General features: G+C 38.9%; 1 long non-coding RNA gene across 1 annotated transcript; it reads left to right on the top strand.

The window, feature by feature from the left end:
- Positions 1 to 7,162: 7,162 nt before the first annotated feature.
- LOC311436739 lies at positions 7,163 to 19,671 on the top strand. The gene is made up of 4 exons (XR_014693077.1): positions 7,163 to 7,231; positions 8,121 to 8,256; positions 14,480 to 14,536; positions 19,568 to 19,671. It is a non-coding gene; the product is annotated as an uncharacterized lncRNA (long non-coding RNA).
- Positions 19,672 to 21,560: the final 1,889 nt, after the last annotated feature.

Genomic DNA, 21,560 nt, shown 5'->3' with positions numbered 1-21,560 from the left:
TAGCTATCAGCAGATACTCCATAAGTGATGGCAAGAGTATGCCAATAGGGCCTGTGACGTGTCTCCAGGTGGACTGTGCTGTTCTGGAAGGAGGAAGGTTGGGCATTCAGGCTCAGCTTGGGTATTCAGAGAGTGATTAGCCAGAAATTAAGCATCAGGTAAACAAAAGACAGCCATTCAAGAGGAAGGCTCATTGTAGACAGTCTTCCTCAAACTACTGGAATACGCACGATCACTACAGACCAAGAGGTCCTCCAAAAGTGGCATGTTTGGTCTGTTGAAAGACCTTTTAGGTTGTCAGTATTCTTGTTGGGTAGTTCCTTTCAACAGAGCTGCAGTGTGGCTGAAAAGTCTGAGTAGCCCTTAGTTAATATACAGCAGTTATCGTGCTGGGAGGTGGCTCACGCAGAGAACAGCCTCACTGGCAGACAGGGGCTGTGAGAAGATGGAGCCTTCCCAGTTCTGAAGAAATCCCACAATCAGCTACAAAACTCTTACGTGCCTCAACAGGGCAGGAAGAAAACACAGATCAGTTTTCATGAGCTTAGAAAAAAGGAATGTCATTCACACCAAATCAATCCTACTGGACAGATTTCAACTTCTGCTATAACTATAGGTATGGTAGTAGGGTGATGGTTGGACCAGATGACCTTGGAGGTCTTTTCCAACTCTAATGATTCCGTGATTCTAGGATTCTAAGTTAGAATCTTAGAATTTTATTATTTATTTTTTTAACGTAGTATCTTAACATTAAGAAATAAATATTTCTGAGTCTTAACTCTGGAAACGCCTGAAATACTGATTCCCAAGCACTCCAAAAAGTATCAGCCTGGGGCAGAAATGCAGAACACAAAATTTCAGCCTAGCTGAAGTCCTGAGATCTCATAATGGGAATGGCCGAGTATTTCCCTAAAGATGATGGCGACGGACCTGAAGATCTCATGGCTGCAAAGCCAAGCACTGAGCAGTCAGAAAACTCTAGAATTAATGTTGGATGCTGTACTCTAATTTGCATCCCTCTGTGCCATACATAAGCTTTAAACATGATGACTTTCTTGTCTTTCTCCCTCCAACTAATGTCTCGTTCAGTGCATAAGCAGGGTTCAATTAATGAGCAGATCTTTTCAGAGAAAATGTTATGGAAGTCCAACACGAGAAAGACCAGTGTTCCCCTTTCTTATCCTTGGAAATGGCTTACTTGTACTCACTGAAATAAACAGAAGTTTTTAAAGCATCCTTCTGAGCTAGGCATCCATGATAACAAACTAGTGAGGTACAGCAATCTGAAAGGCATCTAGAAGCAGGTCTCAAAATGTGAAAGTCTGTGAAAGTATAACAGCAGTGAAATTAGCAGCAAAGAAGAAAACATTTTAATATCATCTCAGAAACAAAAGCCTACTCTTAAGGAGTGCATATGCACATGCAGGTTTGTCAGCGGTAAAGAAAACTTTTATTACCGTCTCTATAGTCACAGTGAATATGTCTTTAGCCAGAAATAACACTTTGATATAAACATTTTATATTTTAAAAAGTGATATCATAAACCAAAAACATGTTAGACAACGTCAGCATTTTTTTTTCAGACAATATTTTGGTATTAAAAAGAAAAAAATACTTGGTTCGTGATTTTTCTTGAAACTCAATAGCCTTGGCTTTCATTCTTAAAGGAAGTGTACAAGAAACTTCATGTATTTAGAGAGGTGTGGATCAGCAGTTAAATCTGGCACTTTGGTGGGTTAATGACCATAAATGCTGTGTCAATAGAATGGCTGCTACCACACTACTTTCTGACTTCATTGGAAGAATTAAACTCAAGAATGTTTTTGAAGGTAGACAGCCCTTGCTACTGAAAGGGGAATTCATATCTTGGAAGAGATGCTTTGCATCAAAACAGCTTTATGAACAAAAGCTGTTTCTCTGCAGAGGTATTTCTGATTCTGTATCTTTTCTTATGGATGTTTTTGTTCCTCTGTCATGACACTGAAATGGTTAACAGCAAACTTCTGAAATCAGATTTGAAAAGCTTGATGAAAGAGCCTGATGTTTTGCCTGATTTTTCTTTTCTTTTCCTCTGTGGACAAAGGCCTTGAATGCTGAAGGCTGAAAAGCCTATTATCACCAGAAAGAAATGTAAGTAAACAAGGCATTACAATAATGAATTCTACAGTACATGACACGAAGGCAAGAACCAGCTCAGTGCAGCAAGCAGTGAAAGATTTGGCTGTATCTTGGCAATTTTTCAAAAATGATAACAATAAGAGGTTTTGTCGCTTCAGACATGTAAAATCAAAAGGATATTTCAGCACTAAAAATGATACTGAGAGTTTCTAACCACTGACCCCAAACCAGCATTCAAAAATAGACATTAAAACTAGGAAGCTATAATCCTACAAGCCATGCACAATCAAACCTAAAGAGCTAAAAAGATTGAATTTTTAAAGTCCATTTGAAATTAGGTTGGCAATAACTACCCTTAACCACAGGAGAAGGATTTTTGATATTCAAAGTTAAGATGTGATAAAAAGGAATAATCCAAAAATTATACCACGAGTATATTTCAAAATCAGCATTTGAAATGGTCTGAAATTCCCCAGTCTTGTTCCTAAATAAACAGCAAATACAGAGGCCATGCACACAGGTAGTTTGGACTATAAAGGCTCTAGGATTTGTATTTGTAGGAAGTGAAACTGTGCATGAGTGAGATGATGAAAATTGATATTCAGTCTTGCTACAGTGTATTAACAAAGTGTGTAAATGCGTCTAAAATCAAGTAAAACCAACACTTTGTCCAAACTGGTGCCTGAGTGATTTGGCAGATTAGAAGGGATCTGTTCAAAACTGCGTTTACTGACAAAAAAAGTTGCATGCTGAAACTCCCAAAGCAGAAGAGAGTGCCTGTGTGTGTGAGAAATACCTTACAAACTGTAAATGAATACAGAAATGAAGGCACAGTATAACAACCTCTTAATGGTGAATCGTATATTTTTTTGCACTATCTGCCTCATCTATGAGCGAGGAGGAGAGCCCTCGCTGCCTCTGCACGGTGTAGCTCTTAATGCCATTGACAGCAGAGTATTGCTGACTTATCTGGGGCATCCTATGGGGATGAGCAGTGTCGCTTCAAGAGACATATCTAAGGAACAGACAGGATTGGACTGGGCACTTGTTCCTTTCTTTACCTAGGCCCTAACTAAACACTTGAACCAAAATAAATAAATAAATAAATAAATAAAATAAAACAAACAAACAAAAAAAAAAAAACAGGGCTTTAAACATGACAAATAATGCACTGGGGTGAAGCGAAATCCCACTGCAGATGGGGTGCAGGGTGTATTTATGTATTGTCACCTCACTAACTGAGGTCAGCGCTGTGCCTGACAATCCACAGCGGAGCAAAAACAACTGCCCTTTTCCTCCCACATTAAATTGAACAAGCATGACAGACTTTCAGCTACTGCATGACCTTCCCTTTGGGATTTGCCCCTCTGAGAAGTTTGTCAGAGTGGTGTTCGCAGAGCTGGAGCAAAGGAAGTTCAAGCAGCAAAAACACCACAGATCTCAGTTCCTGACTTTGTGTTCTTCTACAACAAACTTCCCCACAGAGACGAGCCCCAAAGACTCTTCTTTACAAGCCCAATGCCTGAAAGGCCAGGGGTATGACCAAGACTGGGAAGAGTAGCTAAGATGATTTCTCTTAGGTGAAGATGACCTTCAGGGGAGAGAGTGATACACAGTGTGATACACACTTTTCTAACGAGGAGTGGAAAGCAGTACTGCTCCATGAAAAGGCACGAAAAACATCTTCCTTGTAAATATTGTCACCAATGAGTCAGCATCCAGGCTGTGACTTGAAGCTGGCAATGTTAAAGAAAGGATTTGGGGCATGGGAAAAGTGTTCCCTCTTGACAGGATCAGATCAGGCTCTGATCCAGGCTTGGATGGATCCCAGGCATTTCTGAGCAGCTCAGCTGAATCCCCACAGCAGAAACAATCCGAGCCTGCTCTGGGACCAGCAGCAGTAATGACACATTACAACCACGATAGTAGTCCTGCCTAGCCCAAATTCAAAGATTTCTGTGTGGCGTTGTGTGACATAACATGACATGCTCTTATGCAGCTACAGGGAATTTTGAGTAGGGTAGAAGAGTCTGAACATGTTCTTGATTACTGCTTATCATTATTCCATCACAAGCCAAGACCATTCAGCAACAGGAGCACCGACAGAACAAAAACAAGCAAAACTGCCTTCACCTCTTTAAGATCTACAGTAATCGTGTATGTATAAGAACTGTGACATTAGTAAAGTGTGAGACCTTTGACAGGCTTCTCCATATGGGCCAGAGTGGAACTGAAACCTGGACTCTCCAAGGAAATTTCAACTTTGAAGGTCTGCCCCAGCTTCAGTGTATGGGGCTGAACAACCAAAGAAACAGTTCTCAGCTTCAGCTAGTACCAAAATTGGAATCAAGATCAAACACTTGGTTCATGATGAGGTCCTGCTAGCCCTGCTCTGCTGATGGCAAAATAAATAAATAAATAAATAAATAAATAATGTTAGTTTCAGTTAAAGCTCTGAGTTGGGCTATATAAATGAATGAAATAAAGTGTCAGAAACTACCATCTTTTTCGGTAATAAACAGTCCACTTTGATGTATGTGTTTGTTGTTGTTTTTTTTTTAACTGATTCCATGAAATAAATCATTTTAATGTGCAGGTGAGGTAGCACTTTCATGTCAATTCAGTTGCTTTGTGCTGTCTATTTTAACATCTATATGTACAGAAACGAGGAAGACATATGAAGACAAATAGAATTGTAACAATATTTGTAAAAATAAAAAAATAGTAAAAAAAAAAACACGATTATTTGATAAAACACATACTTAGGTACTTCATAATGTGTAAACATTTATCTGAAAGTCAGAAAATAATAGTTCTCCTATTTTTACTATAGAGACATAACCATATACCCCTTTCACGGGCAAAAATTACTGCCATGAATACTGTTGTTTAATTAATGTGCAAGGGAAAAAAAAACATAATATTCAACATAGGCACATTTATTTAGAAGTACTCAGTACCCAGTGCAATTATGGGCAGCAGTGGGATTATGGGTGATCATGCTCATAACTTTCAGCAATATAAATTACTAAAATTTCTGCTTTGTCAGCATATCTCATGCATCCAGAAAATTTACTGCTGTTTTTTTTTTTTTTTTTTTTTTCTTAAATTGTTGCATTAGCCACCGGGCTGGGATATTCTTTCTCAACATTAAATAGTTCCTCTAGAGTTCACTACTTTCCACATACATAATTGAGTCCCAATGGATTTCTGTGAGTCTAGTAACACATTGGCGCCATCAAAATTCTTCTGCCATCTAGATGGTGAACCCAACATTTTTATTAATTTACTGCATTTGAATTAAAATATGAGTAGTGAACTACAACTCCCAGACACATTCCACAATATTCATACTTAGTATGTCACAAAATCATTAAAGCGTTATTGTAAAACTCAGGAAGGCTGTGGGGTGGGGAGGGCAGCAGGGAGTGGGACAGAGCAGAGTGAGAACAACCAGACCAACTGAGACAAATTGCACTGAATTCCATATGCCATACATACTTACCAAATGTTATTTATCCAGAGAAGACAATGTTATGCAGGAATGAGGAATAGCACAGTATGATATAAAGAGGAATTGCTTGGCCAATTAATTTATTTTTCCTGAAAGGGAAGGAATCCGTAAAACATTGTCATTGGACAACTTAGTCCTAACAAAAGAGTGTAGGCTTTACAGTGAGTATTACATGTGGCAGGTTGTTTACTTGTAAAAACTACTGAGTGGGTTGCAGAGACGAAAGCATGAAATATCTGCTGCTTTTGTGTTTTGGTGGCTATAACCAAACCCTTTAATTTCCAGCCTGGCAACAGAAACATGAAACATGGGAGTTTTGTTGAGCATTATGCCCAAGCTAAAAAATCATAACGATATTTTTTTTTCACTATAAACCTGTTCCTAGAGATATTTTCCTATTTTATAAAACCTATTTGGCTCACAGTGAAAATCCCCCTCTGACAGAAGCTTCATCTGGTGGCTGTTTAGGTATCACCCAGTGCGCTAAGCTTCTTGGCACTGTCGTGATATATTTAATGCCTAATATGAACACATCTGATGGGTACGTTTCCTGTTTACTGCAGTGCCTGGTCTGATAGCTAATTCTGACTACCTCAAATAGTAGTGGTGGGTTTTCTACTTTTGCTCAGCTTCTCTTTTCATTTGTATTTGCCAGGGGCTTAAATTACACCTGTCTGCTTCATATATCCTACTGGGTTACTGCTCCATGCAGCTGCACCTGAGAGACCAAAACCCTATTAGACTAAGTGGTGTGCAAACATCAGTTAAAAAAAAAAAAAAAAAGAGGAGAGAGAGAGATTGATTGATACTTACATAAAGAAAAAGGCAGAAATGGAGAAAGAGGATGCCTGAGGAGATGTAGTAATGCTAATAGGCTTTTGTACATGTTATAAGACCTCCTCATAGAATGTTTTAGAAAGTATGTCTGGTTGCCAAAGTGAGGTCAGAAGAGATGAGAATAAAAGGAAAATCAAGATGAAAGAAAGGAATGAACCAGTGCAGCTAGGAGTGACCACAGAATGAGGTGGGGCTGGTTTGGCCCCACAGGCTTAGATCCAGTCTGCCTGGGAAGGTGGTGACAAAATAATTCTTGCCTTACTTGTAACAATGCAGCCTATAATATGTTTAGATAATAAGGGATTAGCGATTAGATAATAAAGATCTACATGCCCTACAGCAACTGTCCTCGGCTGTTGAACACAGGTGGTTCTGCAGGGCAGAAAGCACTTCCTCATACCTTAGAAGCAGAAGCTTGAACAAGGGTTACCACCAATTGGCTAGCTGTCTATTAACATTTTTTGAGAAGTTTGTTGTTAAGGCTTCCTTTCTGTTATGTTTATAAAATTGTGGTACTCTTTTATCTCTTTTACTCAGTATTTTTGTTACAGAAATTCATTTACAGCTGTCTGTTATTAATATTTTCAGTTAAGTTGCAATAATTTACTTTTTTTTTTTTTTACAGTGATTTCTTGAAAGCTACCTGAGATTCCCAGATCAGGTCTTGGAGTCTTCTGTCACTTCTGTGAACATATTTTTAGTGTCTGACTCTTCGAGTTCAAAACCCTGTACCTTGTGTTTCTGAACTGGCAGAGTGGCAAGGTTAGTATTTGATGGTCTCGGCACATAAACACCAACCACAGCAAAGGGCCTTGAACAAATCCTAACACTCAGGCAAGGTGGGATACATCTTCTCCCTAGAGACAAAATACTGCCAGTTTTCTGGATGTCAGATAACCCAAACATCAGGGGGCCCTCAGTTCTATATCCCAATAATGTAACAAATATTCCTTTTTTTTTCCCCCTCCTTAAACGTATTCAAAAATTCCCTGTGGATATCTTTGCTTATATAATCAATTTATGGGTAGGATGCACTAAGGAATAAAGAATAGGTATCCTGTCAACAATTCACTATTGCAGAAAATAACATTTGTTAAAATTAGAAAGTTGTTGAATAAGGCCTTGATGATAATTGCTAAAGTTGAGTATTTATGGTAAAGTGACACAGACTTAGTCATTAGAAAAGCAAAATTCAGCATTTTAAAAGTGTTGGTTTCCACTGACTATTGAAATTCAATATGCTATCACTGGAATTATTTATTGATCTATTTAGCAGTTTTACAGACTATTGCTATATACTTGTTAACATTTGAAAAGCAAAACCAAAACAACTATCTTTTCTGTTCAGTCCATCTTGTACCATGACACATTTCCTGGATGAACCATAAGCAATAAATTCCATGCTTGCTGCATGTTTTTGCAAAACTATAAAATCTATGGAGGCATCAAAAATAAAATCTAATAACACAGATGATGGCCAGGCATTCCTTTCACATTGAAACTCCTGTGGTCTGACTTGCAGAGGAATCTAGATGTGCATTTCACACTGATTCCAGTAAAAGCTATGAATAAATCCTCAAAGCAACTTAGTCACTGAAATATCTTACTCATAGATGATTGCCTTCTAATACCATCCTCCTTCCTGATTTAGGAACTTGTGGGAGCAGAGAGCACTTCTGAAAGAAGAGAGATGCTTTTTCAGATACAATTGCACTTTGGAAGAAAGGACAAGACCCAGAAGCCAAAGCAGGCAACCTGCCTGGATTTGGGCACCTAACTCAGATCAGGTGTGACCCTCCATCAGGATCCTGAGTAGTGAAACACATTCGGCAACCATGCTTTTATTTTATTTTATTTTATTTTATTTTATTTTATTTTATTTTATTTTATTTTATTTTATTTTATTTTATTTTATTTTATTTTATTTTATTTTATTTTATTTCTTTCCCCTGGTAAGAAATGTAACTAACATTTTCCATATCATTGGTCATTTTAGGATGAAACTTTCCATCTCTCCATTGGTGCTGTTCCACTTCATATAGTTACCACAAGAACCAAAAGAGGAAGAACATACAGAATACTGGCTAATGAACATGGACAAAAATAACTTTTTTTATTCCTGCCCCAAGGGATATAATAGAATATCTATAATTAGAGACATTTCACAGAGATTTTAAAAGAACAAGGCCTGAGTAACCAAATAACTTGACCTTTGGGGATGTGGTAGACCTGAGATCAAGTAAATTCTTCAGATCCTGCAGAAAAAGAATTTGAGTCTTTGTCCTTCATCTCCCTAATGATTGCTCTAACTATGTAACTCCTTTGGCCATGTGCACAGTCTCTCCTTTGTCCACTCATCCATTTCCCCAAATGTTTTTGTTTCCTACCTGATGGATATCCTCCTGTTTCTTTGCCTAGACTAAGTTGTTGGCTTTAGCTCTGGCAGCAATAATGGTAAACTTTATATAATGTTCTAAATGATAAAGAATGGAAACGTTTTGTTAGTGTACTTGGTTCAAGAATTGAAATCACAATACATTGAGTATAGTTCTGTGATATAATTTGCATCCTAATACTACTAGTAATTAATTCTAGTCCAAAATACTGTAAAGATTTCATCAAATGCAATTCATTTATACCTAAAAGAATTACTAGAATTTCCCCATATTCTTTTTTTGCAAATCTTAATAGAAATACTCAAAAAAATAGAAACACTAGAAAAAAAGTTGAAAGATGTAGATGCAACTGAAAATGTTTAGAGAAGAAAAGTGAAGTTTCATAGTCCAGTACTTAAATTCTATTAAGATTTGACTGTGTCAAATAAATTGTCACACTTCTATGACTTTATGAAAGTTGTTTTTCAGGGTAGAAGGTAATATTACTGAAAACAGAAAGCTTTATGCTGAAAATTATAAATTTTGGAACAAAAGAACACAATTTATTTAGATTATCCTTTCATACTTAGTTAACCAGACGCTTCATCTAAGGTGTGATACCATTTAAAAATAGTCATTCAGGTAAAACATAAGTATCACCACTGTAATATTACATGGCCAACACACTATCTGTATTAGACTTGCTTGGAATTGACGAACATGATCTTCAGGTGTGTATAAAACATAGGTTAAGTATTTCATCTTTAAATCTAGTTCTAAAAGCTAAGGAGAAAATCCTGCAGAAGGAAATGAGAGATGAGTCACAGTTACCCATGTGGGCAGTATTTCACCATCATCATTTGTCCTCAGTCCTGGTGCCCAGTGAGGGCCAGGAAGACAAGACCTGAACCCCTTGTGGTGCACCTCAGTGGAGCTTTGCAATGGAACCAGTCAGCTGAGCTCTGGCCAAAAAAACTTACCCTGAAATCTGAAGGAAGAACAGCCAGGTACACACCAAGCTGTCCTCTAACCCTGAAAACACATGACCATTTGTCACAGCCCCCAGGGAAGTATTGATGTAAGCAGCTTTATATCATCTTTTATTTGCAAGACTGGACAGTCTTCTGGTAACCTTGCAAGTGTGAAAACTCCTTACTGTTTTTCTGTCACAGTGCCTCTCTACAAACCGACCAGAATTTAGTCCTCTGTAATTTGGGACATCGCAATTAACAGTGAATGTTTCCCAATAATGAGAAAAAACATTTTCACCCTTTAGTCAATAAACATTTTCAAGCACTGCAGAAGCTAAACAGGAGAGCTCTAAAGGTTTGGGAATACTAAGCCCTGATTGATTAGCATTAATCATTTATAATGAAAGAAGCAATTGCTTCATTCATGTCTCATAGTCATGCAGGATTTCATGAGGTATTTGAGAGACTCAGGTTTTGAACTAAAATATGACATTTGAAAATGTAAAATTCAACATAGGAGTTGCAGCTAATAAGTCTGAATTAGCTGAAAGTAGGCACTTTTACTTTCTGTCATTTTATTTTTTTAAGCTATATATTTCCATTGGTGGCTCAAGTTTTGTGTTAATGCATTTGAATATTGTGGCACATCACAAATATTGTAGGACTGAGCTGAGCTGCTAGAATGCAAGTGTTGATTTTATGCCATGCCTTGCAATAGATGTGCCTTTGTGTAAAGCAGTAAAAATTGGTAGAGATGGGATACAAGTAGCAGTAAAAAGAAAAATGTTGAGACTCTTTCTTTTAAAATACATCCTGCAGTTTAGCTATAAAGCTCCTTATTTTTAGAAAACCAGTAGAATTGTTCAGGCTCTGCCCCTGCAGTTTCAATAGCAGTCTAGTGCTTTAAAACCATGACCTTGAAAAGAAAGCGTTTACATTGTAAATGTACTGGCAGTATGTAGACTATTCTATGAGTGAGTATCCAACTGCGGCAAAAAGTTCAGAAGCAGGTTTTCTTTATTCAGAAAGGCCTAATCCATGGGGCTTTTTTAGTGGTAAAAGCACTTGGCACTAATTGTGACTTACTTCTAGCAATGAACCTGTATAATTCTCAACTTTCACACAGCCAATTATTTCCAATGAATACCAGAAATTGTGGATTCTGATAGGTGTTGATAGGTATTTCTAATGTTCGCATATTCTACAAACATAGGGGAACTCTCAAAGCTTGTTCTTCTGCCCCAAATGCAATATCGTCTCATAGCTTGTGATTGTACATGAGTTTACGATGACCAGAGTACTTAAAGGCTAAGCAGCAAGCAATCTGTGCCGGAAACACAGGGACGAAGCGTGGCTTTCGAGGGATTTGCAGCTGCTCCCACTACTGGAGAAGCCCTTGGGGCAGCCTGATGGAGAAAGTATGATGGAGAAGAGGCCAAGCAAAACTGCAGGGACTCCCTGCATTGGGACCAATTCACAACAAATCTTTTGTGAAAAGTCTCCCCTTAGAAAAGCTTGTTGAAAAGTGTAGCTTTCCCTCACCTAACCACAAAATTAATGGGTTCTCCATTCTTGTATGGAGGCCTTGGTCACAACTCTACACTTTTGGGAGACTTCTGTATTGTTACTAAAGCAGAGATTTACCATTTTTATTATACACGAAAAATAACATACCTTCCCCAAGCTTACAGTTCTCATCTTTGAAAAACAGGATGAATGTTCAGAGCAGTAATAAATAAATCTGTTAATTTGTGCTAAAATTAAACCGGTCATTTAAAGAAATTTAGCATCTGTTCTTTGTCCTGAATAATCTTAAAACAACAGATTCTACTCTCCATTTAGTTAAAAATAATTGAAATCTTTTGTACAAGCTGTACTTGATAAAAATAAGTTGTAATTAAGATAAGTCACTAATTATTGTTTAATCTAATTTTTATAATTATATAGGATCCAAATAGGGTGGGGTCGATAGCTCTGTTAGCTTTGAAGTGGAACCATGTCAGTGATCAAATGGTCACCATCCTCCTCTACTGCTGGCCTTCACCAACCAAGTGTGTTAGATATGACAGTGATTCGGTGGTAGGAGGTAGATGGGGCAAGTCAAGAGCCCCCAGTGTATTTCTGGCACAAGTATCATTGGCCAACTGTGGGATAAATGACTGAAAGGTCTCTCATGTCATTTCTGCCTCAGCTCAACTGCATATTGAAATAACCCTATCAGGGAAACCAAGGTACCCATCCGAGGAAACCCCTTCAGACAGTGTGGCATTAAAACTGTGCTAAGGAAGTCTAAGGAAGGCCATCTGTGGGAAAGACCTATATATTTCTTAGCTAGTCATGCCCTACTATTTAGAGTGGAGTAGCTAATAAAAATATAAAGAATAGAAGCCTTCTAATTGTTGTCATGTTTCATTAATTTGCATCAAAGCATGACCTTTTAGAGCAGTCTTGTGAAAATTTGAGATTGGGACACCTTCAGGAAGGTTACAGAGAAAATAGTTGCTGCTGTACACGCTGTCACACCTTTCAAATGCTCCAGCAATGTGTCTTATGTTTCTTAAGTATATGATTGCTGCAGCCTCCATATCGCAGCTGGACACTTTAATATAGAGCTGGTTATACTCCAGTGTCAATGGCAGTTTGATAGTTATGTCCAGGGACTCCATTTGACAAGATAAATAATCCGGTCAGTGTACACTGCCTGTTACACATTCAGTTGAATACCACCTGCAAGAATTCATCAAATGGAGCCAACAAGACAATGCCTTTCTAGTATTTGATATCCTGAGGTAAAACTGTCAGCTCAAAGGTCCTGATTCTTCTTCAGCATACCCATCAGTCAACGAAGACCTCAAACAAGTGAACGTAGAAGGTCACAGTCTTGCCAAATATAACCACTTTGTCTACTGGCAAAGCACAAAATACTTACACATTTTTAGGATTTCACAAATAAACCAGGAAAGTCAGTCTGGGAGTTAATTGTAATTAAAAAGGGCAAAAGGCAGCTTGAATGAAAGTAGAACTCTGTTCCTCCGATTACGTGATCTTAGTAAAATAAGTGATTCTCTATGCTTTCAAAGAACTTAAAACTGTGCAAGTCTTTTTGTCTAACACTTAAAGATAGTCTTGTAGGATTAACAACCATTTCCCCTCTTAAACAGCATTATTTTAAAAGTTCTTCTGCAGAAAATTTCATGGAGAATGTGGAAAACTTTCAAAACAGTTGCTTTCTCCTCAGTGGAACTGAGAGTGCTGCACCTATACCCCAACTTAAGTGGGCATATGAACAGGGTATAGCCCCGTATACTCTCTGACCTGGCTCTCTGAGGGATACTTAAGGTGACAGATGATTACAGCTGAGCCCCAAGTGTCCAGAGCACGCCATCTCAGGCTGGCCATCAGTCCCAGCTCCCTTAGCAGCATATGGTATGAGATATGGGATGGGTGTCCTTCTGGGGAGGGATGCCAAGAAATTTGGTCTGCGGGCTGTCAGCCAGACCATGGCACCAGCCTGGCAAAAGCAATGCAGAACAGCAGCCTAGTTGTCGTGCCGCTCACCCTGCGGACACTGCCAGTGCGTACCCAACCTCACCAAGCGACAGAAGTACCCAGAAATCCAGCCTGACCCTGCTCTTCCCTGGCTGCTTTGAGGCTTGCACCGCTGGTGTGAAGAGAGTTTATGATGAAAAAGCAGAGCAGAAGAAGCCTATATCCACAGGGGCATTTTGAGAAGAACAGCATGTTTCCATTGTTCTTCCTGCAGCTGAGATCACAGGGTTCTCTTAACCAAAGTAGCTGCTGGCTGTATTCTTAATGGGAACACTATGATGGCACAAAGGAAAAAAAAAAAGTATTTTTTTATTTTAGGCAATCATTTTTAGACTATCATTTGAGTCTGAAACTAGAAACACAAAAAAATGCCCCTCAGAATAATTTTGTTATTTGGTAATGTCATTATACAACAGAACTGAGGTTCTTCAGGTGCCTTTTCTGAGCATTTCTCATAGTATCTTCTATGTATTTCAATAAAATGTCACCTTTCTTCTAAATTTTAGATATTATTTTTCTTTCTTTCTTTCTTTCTTTCTTTCTTTCTTTCTTTCTTTCTTTCTTTCTTTCTTTCTTTCCTTCTTTCTTTCTTTTATATGGCTTCGACAAATTTCTTGTTTAGCTTCAGGTTAAGTTAAACTTTATTTCAACATAGTTTGTCTTCTTTATTTTGACACAGCCTACTTTCCGCATTGAAGCACCTATAGATACTCTCCCACAAGTCCTAGAAAACAGTAAATAGGTCATATTGTCTACTCCTCTGCCTCAAGGAAGAATTCTCTATACCTGTGTCATTCCTGACAGATATTTGTACAACTTGTTCTAAGCAGCTCTAATAATCAAATTTCCACATTCTCTTTAAGTATTTTATTCCAATGTTTAAGTATCTTCTCAAAATTGAACTTATTATGAGAAAAAAAAAATATGAAACTATGACACCATGCTTTGAAGAGGAGTCCTTTACATTAATGTGAAATGACATCTTAATGTAAAAATGAGCAATCGTGTCTAGCAGTTTGTTCAAGATTGGTGCCCTCCCACTCAATAAGAAATAAAGAATTATCACTAAATTTCCACCTCTATAAGCAATTGCAAATTCATTCTTCTCATTTCAGGTTTCCTAATTCTAGGAGCAGATGCTGCATATCTGAACTACCCGTGCATCTTTCAAGGTACTTCAGAAGGTCTTTGTTGGAAATCATGAATCATGAATGAAGATCTTTGTCTCATGAATGAAGATCTTCCCATTTTACGTAGTTGATGTTCCACCCATGTTCTCTAACTGAGCTATATATGAGATTTGAGATCTTATCGATAATGTTTTGTATCTGGGATGCACTCTGCTGTTGCATGCAGTGTAGCTTGTGAAAGAGGGACAATTTTACGTAGCTGGACATTGCCATCTCCCAGTTGCTTGTCCCATCTTTCTTTTCTGTATGGTCATTGACTGTGAGCTCCACAAGAAAAAAACTGTCTTCTCTCCACATATTCGTACGCCTTGGATGACAAAGTCTTGGTCCTTTCACTGTAATAAATGCTAGCAAAGCATAACTAAGGTCAAAGTGATGACAGTATAGCATCAAAAGCTCTTTAATAATAATAGTAATAAACAGTGGCGGGTATTTCATGTAAATAGGCAATCTTTTAAATGAAATTGCTTTTCAGAAAGCATACTGCATTTCATTAGAGATTCACAAAACACTGTTTCCATTTAAGAAATCTCTGGTCCATAATATACAGGATTCTGAGTAAATTTCAGTGTAGACATATCAGAGTTTCATGGTTATTGTTGTGTTTTGTTTTTTTGTTTTTTTGTTTTTTTTTCAGGGGTGGGGGGAGGTTGTTTGTTTTGTTTGTTTTGTTTTTGTTCCATGATATGGGCAATAGCTGGCATGGTCCCTTCATTCATTCTGCTGCCAGCTGCTTTATTAGCCATTTTAACTGTCACTGAGCAGGACTAACGAGCCACCAGAGAGACTGGCTGAAAGGGAAGTTAAGCAGCTGAATGGAATGGGATTGAAGGAAGAGGGGAACATAAAGCAAATAGCCCCCCAAAAAGTTACTTTAAAACCTTGCTCTGCTTTTCTTTAAAACAAAAAACACTGTGGGAATTACTGGGACACTTGCTCTTTTTCATGAAGTGCAGAGCCCTGATCTTCTGAAAGGCTGGGGACCAATGAAATCACCTGCACTCACAGCCCAAGCACAGAGTCCTAGGAATAGTTTTTACTACAAGTTTGAACCAAAGCTTGTATAGCCTTGCTACTATTGTTTAGGCACGCAGTAACTGAAAGGAAGGGGAAAAAATAAGAGATCTTTCACTGTTTCCATTAATGCTGGGTCGCCCTCTTCACCCCCCTGCAAAGCACCTCTGCAGTCGCAGCAGCTCCACACTGCTAAAGCCTGAGACCTTTACCTGCAGAGCACAGGCAGAAGTCCAAAAAGACTTCTGCTCCTTTACACAGTGCATCGAGCCAAGTGTCCTAACCCTCTTTATAAAGAGAGGCTTGCAAAAAGCAAGCTCAGCTCGGCGAAGAATGAGTCCTGCTGGAGTTCTCCTAAATCTCCAAGGCAGAAAGGCACCTCCCAGTCCCAGCAGAAGGGCTCAGATGCAGATTACCCTGCTGCTGTGCTCGCACAGCCGATCACGACTCAACATATGTTCTTTGCTTTTTTGGCTGGAGTTACGGTTGTCTTTCCTTTCCTCTCCTTCCCCCCCACCCCCTCCACCCTCACTCTGATTCTCACAGGAGCAATAAATGCCAGTAGTAAATATTCTCAGCCTTACAAGGATTTCACTAAATTAAGGTTCACATCCAAGCTTTGGGCAACTTCCTGTGTTCTAAATGGGATCCAAATGAGGGTTTTCCAAAGTCTATACAGTATAATAATAATAAAAAACATATCTAAATCATTAAAATGAGTGACAGCATTCCCTATACCAGTTCTGGGCTCCATAAATAATGTATAAAACCAATCTGCATTATATTAGCAAAAGATAAAAATCAGAAAAGGGTGAGAGCAAGAATGTTTCATTTTTCGATAACACAAAGAAAGCCTTCCCTGCGCCTGAGCTGAGAGCTCCATCTCGTGGGTGATGGTGGGCGCAGAGTCACCTTCCACTAACACAACATAGTTTTCTTTTATACTTTCACTCGTTTAAAAAAAAAAAAAAAAAAAAAAAAAAAAAAAAAGCATTATGAGAATACAAGCCCTTTACTGAAAAACAACAGCAAACCAAAAGGGGTAAAACAAATCAGCACCAGCACCCACAGCAGCATCACCAAGCAACATCACTCTGCCTCATCCTACACCTTCTCCCAAACTCTCTCATTAGAAACGGACCAGTAACTTGTCCTCGTCACGTACGGTGGCTATAGCCAAAATAACTAGTGTACATTGGGGTCAGTGATCTGCTTTGTGCTGCTGCTCATGAGCCAGGCTTTGCTCACTGTTCATGCCAGTGTTGGTGGCTGGCGGCTCCCCCGATGTCCCTGCCTTGCGGGACTGCAGCCGATGCCCATTGAAGCACAGTGAAAGACTCCCATGGAGCCCACTGGACTTTGGGCCAACACAACTGGGCCAGATCCTGCTGCTGGGCTTACTCTTTTTGTGCCATTGTGAGGTGGAGCCTTGCACTAACTCTTCAGTACCTGTTGAGCTCAGCTTCACCCATGTGTGTGGGTGCTGCTCATCACCTCCTGCCCCTTCACCTCCTCAGCTGGCAGAGCTCAGTTGCAGAAATCCTCCCCCCAAAATTTATGCAACCTATATTGTATTTCTTAACATCTGCAAAGTGCTTGCAGGATGAAAGGCTACGTATCCAGTTAGCATTATTGCCTGAGTCACCCCATTATGGCTTGTTATGCACCCCTCGATGCCAGCAGTACCTGTAGGGCAGCACCATCTCTTCTAGCCACACTTTGAATATTTGTGAATATTTGTGAATCCCCCCTTCTTTTACCAAGAGAAAAGAGATAAAGCATTAAAAAAAAAAAAAAAAAAAAAAAAAAAAAAAAAAAAAAAAAACCTAGCTTTCCTAGCAGTTTACTTTTTTTTTTTTTTTTTTTTTTTTTTTTTTTTTTTTCCTTAACACACCCCTTGGAATCTGAGATGCTTTAAATTTAACCATTATTTTCTAGACACCATTAACCAACAAAGAGTGCTTTGTTCCAGGCAGTGGTGAACAGCTCGGTACAGTTTATGAAGCAATATCCTCCTATCCGCTACAGAATGCAGCAATCTGCTGCACTGTCACAGGCTCGTGATTAATAGAAATTTGGATGTAGCCTTGGCTTTTAAAAGTTGTAGACTGGAGCACAAAGGGGGGCTGAGGAACGACACAACACTGAGAAAGGAAGGATGCTGATATTGCATTGAAAAAAGGCACGGGAACAGACCATAACAGAAAGCTCACACAATGTGAACGTACCCTTGGGTGGGTTTCCACAGCCATTGTGCCACCACAAGGATGAATCAGCAGGGAGCTGCTTCCCTCTGCACGATGGTGACACTGGAGCCCCATGCCTGTAGGCCCAAGGCCTGCTCTTTGTTTCTGTGAGGGTTGAGGAGGGCCCTCTCTGTGACCCCCAAGTGCTCCTAAATGCTAGCTTGAGCCAAGTATCCTGCCTCTGAGGCATCTGCAAAGGAACAAAATTCTTACATAGTCTCCTTTTTTCTTCCAGAGCAACTATGTGAGGTAGATTTTTTTTTGGACATACTGGGAATTGTGTCCAAAAGAATCCGCACCAGCTCTCCAAACTTCAAATTTTGAGTGAAACACGTGAGAAGAGAGGAAAAATCTGACAGAAGAGGTGAATCAGAACTGAGGATTGTGCCATTTTGCACTCAGATGGGACAGGATCTTGCCTTGACTGTGCTGGCAGCCAGGCATGTGCTGATTCTGCTGGCGAACATGGCAAAACCCAGACTCCTCACCATGATGGTGGGCTGGGGATCTGGGACCAGCAGTGCAGTTTGTGATGGAGAAGGCAAGAGAGAGAAACAAAAAGCAGACCAAAGGGAGGCAAAAACGAAGAAGCTTACAAAATTAATCTTGTATATATTAGATGGAATATAATGTTAGTGTTCTGTAACATTTACACTCGAGGCAGAAGGAAGTACAAAATACTGTTTGGTGGATTGCTGCAGTTCAATGGCCATCAGCTGTTCATAAATCAAGTACATAGACAGACTGCAAACCGCCTTGCTGGCATGACAAAGACACAGTGATTAATGTTTCCGCTATGGATTAGGGAGGCACTGAGGTAATACTATATGTAACTCCAAGATGCTACCCTTTTTTCACTTCTCAGCTGAAGGCCAGGCAAAATTTAGTCAATGTTACCTCAAATTAAACTGCTAAAAGGGTGCTGTATGTTTTATTTTTTGCATGCATGCATAACCTTGCAATATATTTTTATTTTATTTTATTTTTTGGGGGGGGGGATAAATTCGGTAACTATTAGGCAGTAACTTTATCAGCACTTTCTTACATATATTTCCTTATTCTGTGCTTCTGCATACGTTTCTGTACAGGCTGTATTTTATCATACATGTATATCTAAGTCTCCTTCACTGAGGTGGTTTTTTAGTCTCTGCAGTGTGGCATCAGCCCAGTATCTGTAAGTCACCCAGTGTCCTCAGACTGGAGAAACAAAAATAAATAAATAAATAAAAAGAAATTCCCAAATTTCCTCGGGAAGGAAAAAGAGAGAGCCCAAAGATGCTCGGGAGGAAGAAGGGCAGTGCCCCTCCACTGCTGGGGAAATTAGGAGGGGTTTGGGACATGGCAGGCATTGCACACACGGCTGCCTTGCATTGCTCATCCCCTCCAGACTACAAGGCTGCCTCCTCTCATATTCCTCTCCTATACAAATTCTTGTCAGTAAACTCAGATTAGTTCAGCTCTTAAGACATGGGTGTAGCTGGACTGTTTTCCATGACAGATATGTTCTGACAAACTTCAAGGAGCAGCAGTTTGTAAGCGCCCTCCTCTCCAAAGCATGGGCCTTTCAGTGCTCCCTATCCGATGCTATTTTCTGCGCCTCTCTGCAAAGACCCAGGGGATTCATTAACAGGATTTACTAATCTCTTTAATTGACTAAGTCTGGGAAAAAAGTCGCAGATGCTTCCAAGCTAATATTTGATTCTGGATTCCCACATTAGAAATAAGACTTATTTTTTGGTGTTCTTTCTTACAGCTAATCTCCAGCACTGGCTACTCTGGTCCTACCCACAACATCCAACACTTGTACTTGTGTGATTCGAGGGACTTTATTTGGATGTGCTATCTGATGGACAGCAGTGTTCGAACAGAAACTGAAAGACATTTGTTAGAATCATTGTCAGAAAAAAATAAATATTACTCTAAATAAATAAATAAATAAATAAAATAAAATAAATACTGCTCTATGGTTTCATTTGCTGTTGAAAGAAATAAGTGAAATGAAATGAGTCAAAATGCAAAATACAATCTTACATTAATAGAAAAAAGCCATTTACTGCTATTTTAGCAAAATGCTCATGAACAGAAATCATGCAACACATTTCCACACTTCTTTGTTATTATAGGGCAATTGTTCCATGTTTATCAAAAGACTTACAGGAACATAATGTTCCTTTCTGACAAAAGCGTAATGATAGTGGATGAACTGTTCACCTGATTTTATTTGGCTTCACAAAATAGGCAGCTGTTGTATTTTGATTAACCAAAGATGCCCATCAGCTTTCCAATCCTTTGTAATATGTATATCTCACTATTTGTCTGCTTAATTCTGCCAGTAGATATTTTATGCAGGGTACAGACTGGTGCAAAGAACATGTAACCAAATACTTTGAAATTTATCCACACCTTTCTTTTCCTCGCTCTTTGTTAAGGATACATGGACACTTGTCTTCCACATATTTTACTAGACTACAGCCATCCAAATTTTTATGAAGCAGACATGGTTCCATGATAAAGGCTCATCAAAGTCATTCATATTCTGTATTTATTTGCATTGATCGGTCATCAGTTAGCTTTTTACATATATGAGATTCTTCTTCATGTTCCACCATTATCTCTTTTTCTCTCATACAGCTGACTAGTATTTTTCTTTAACATTTGAAGGGAAGAGCAAGATTGTTCATAATATTACAGAGGTTCAAAATTAAAAATAACATTAATGATTCTGATTTTTTTTTTCCTCTGGTAAAATATTAAAAGCAATATTTTATTCACATTGATCTTCCTTTGCATACATTTTCTGGTTCAGTAGGTTTCACCTATTTTCCTTTTAAATCTAAATAAAGCTTTTCAGTACAAATATTTCTTTCAGATCTTCACCATGATAAACATGCAATGCAATTTGACTGAATCACTATCTATGTAAACAGTTCTTTATTCTATACAAATTGCAGAAAGTGTTGTGACAAGTATTTTCATTCTTCATATACAGTTCTAGCTCTTTCAGACACTCAGAAAAAGCATTTACACTAAATGTATTGCGGTTAAGTCATAGTACAGGTTCTTTACTAGGCACAATTCTCATTTCAGATGTTTCTCCCACTTGAGAATAACTCTCTATCTTCTGACATAGGATTAGTTTATCAGGTCCTGCTGTTACCCACGGGCTCATCAATGCAAAGCGCAGAGGTCTGGCTTTACGGCACTCAGCTTTAAATGGATGCTCGTCTTTCCAAGGGTACGGCATCGTCAGCCCAAACATAACAGTAACTTACCGAAATATGCATAGCAAGCACCAAGTAGGGGCAGGAAGGATGTTGAGTGTATTTTTGTCATTTTTCTTACCAACTAGTTTATTAGTGGTTTATTGCAAGGAGAACAGACAGTGGATAAAGAGAGGTCCCTAAAAAAATGTTGGCAATGAAGCAGCAAGTGGAAAAAAATGAAAGATAACTTTACTCAGCTGGCTTTTTCCAGGGAAAGACGAGCTTCCCCTGAGAAGTTTGCTTTCCTGAGTTAACAACTGTGCTATGCTGGCTGGGCTCCCGCTGGCCTCTGCCTCTACCTTTCTTTCTCTCCCATCCTTTTGGCAAGGATATGTCTTAGACTCTGTGAGTACCAACATGAAGGCTTTATTCAAGAGGAAAAGCTACTGGTGTGATTCATTACTACAAGTGAGAAAATCTGAGGAGCAAATTTTAGCAGCTATTCATTCTGATTATTAGGACTCAGTCTGCAAAATTTCAGGC

The sequence above is a fragment of the Aythya ferina genome (assembly GCF_964211825.1).
Source record: "Aythya ferina genome assembly, chromosome: 4".
Lineage (NCBI taxonomy): Eukaryota > Metazoa > Chordata > Aves > Anseriformes > Anatidae > Aythya > Aythya ferina.
The sequence above is the reverse complement of the archived record's forward strand: the minus strand, read 5'-3'. Positions and strand labels throughout refer to the sequence as shown.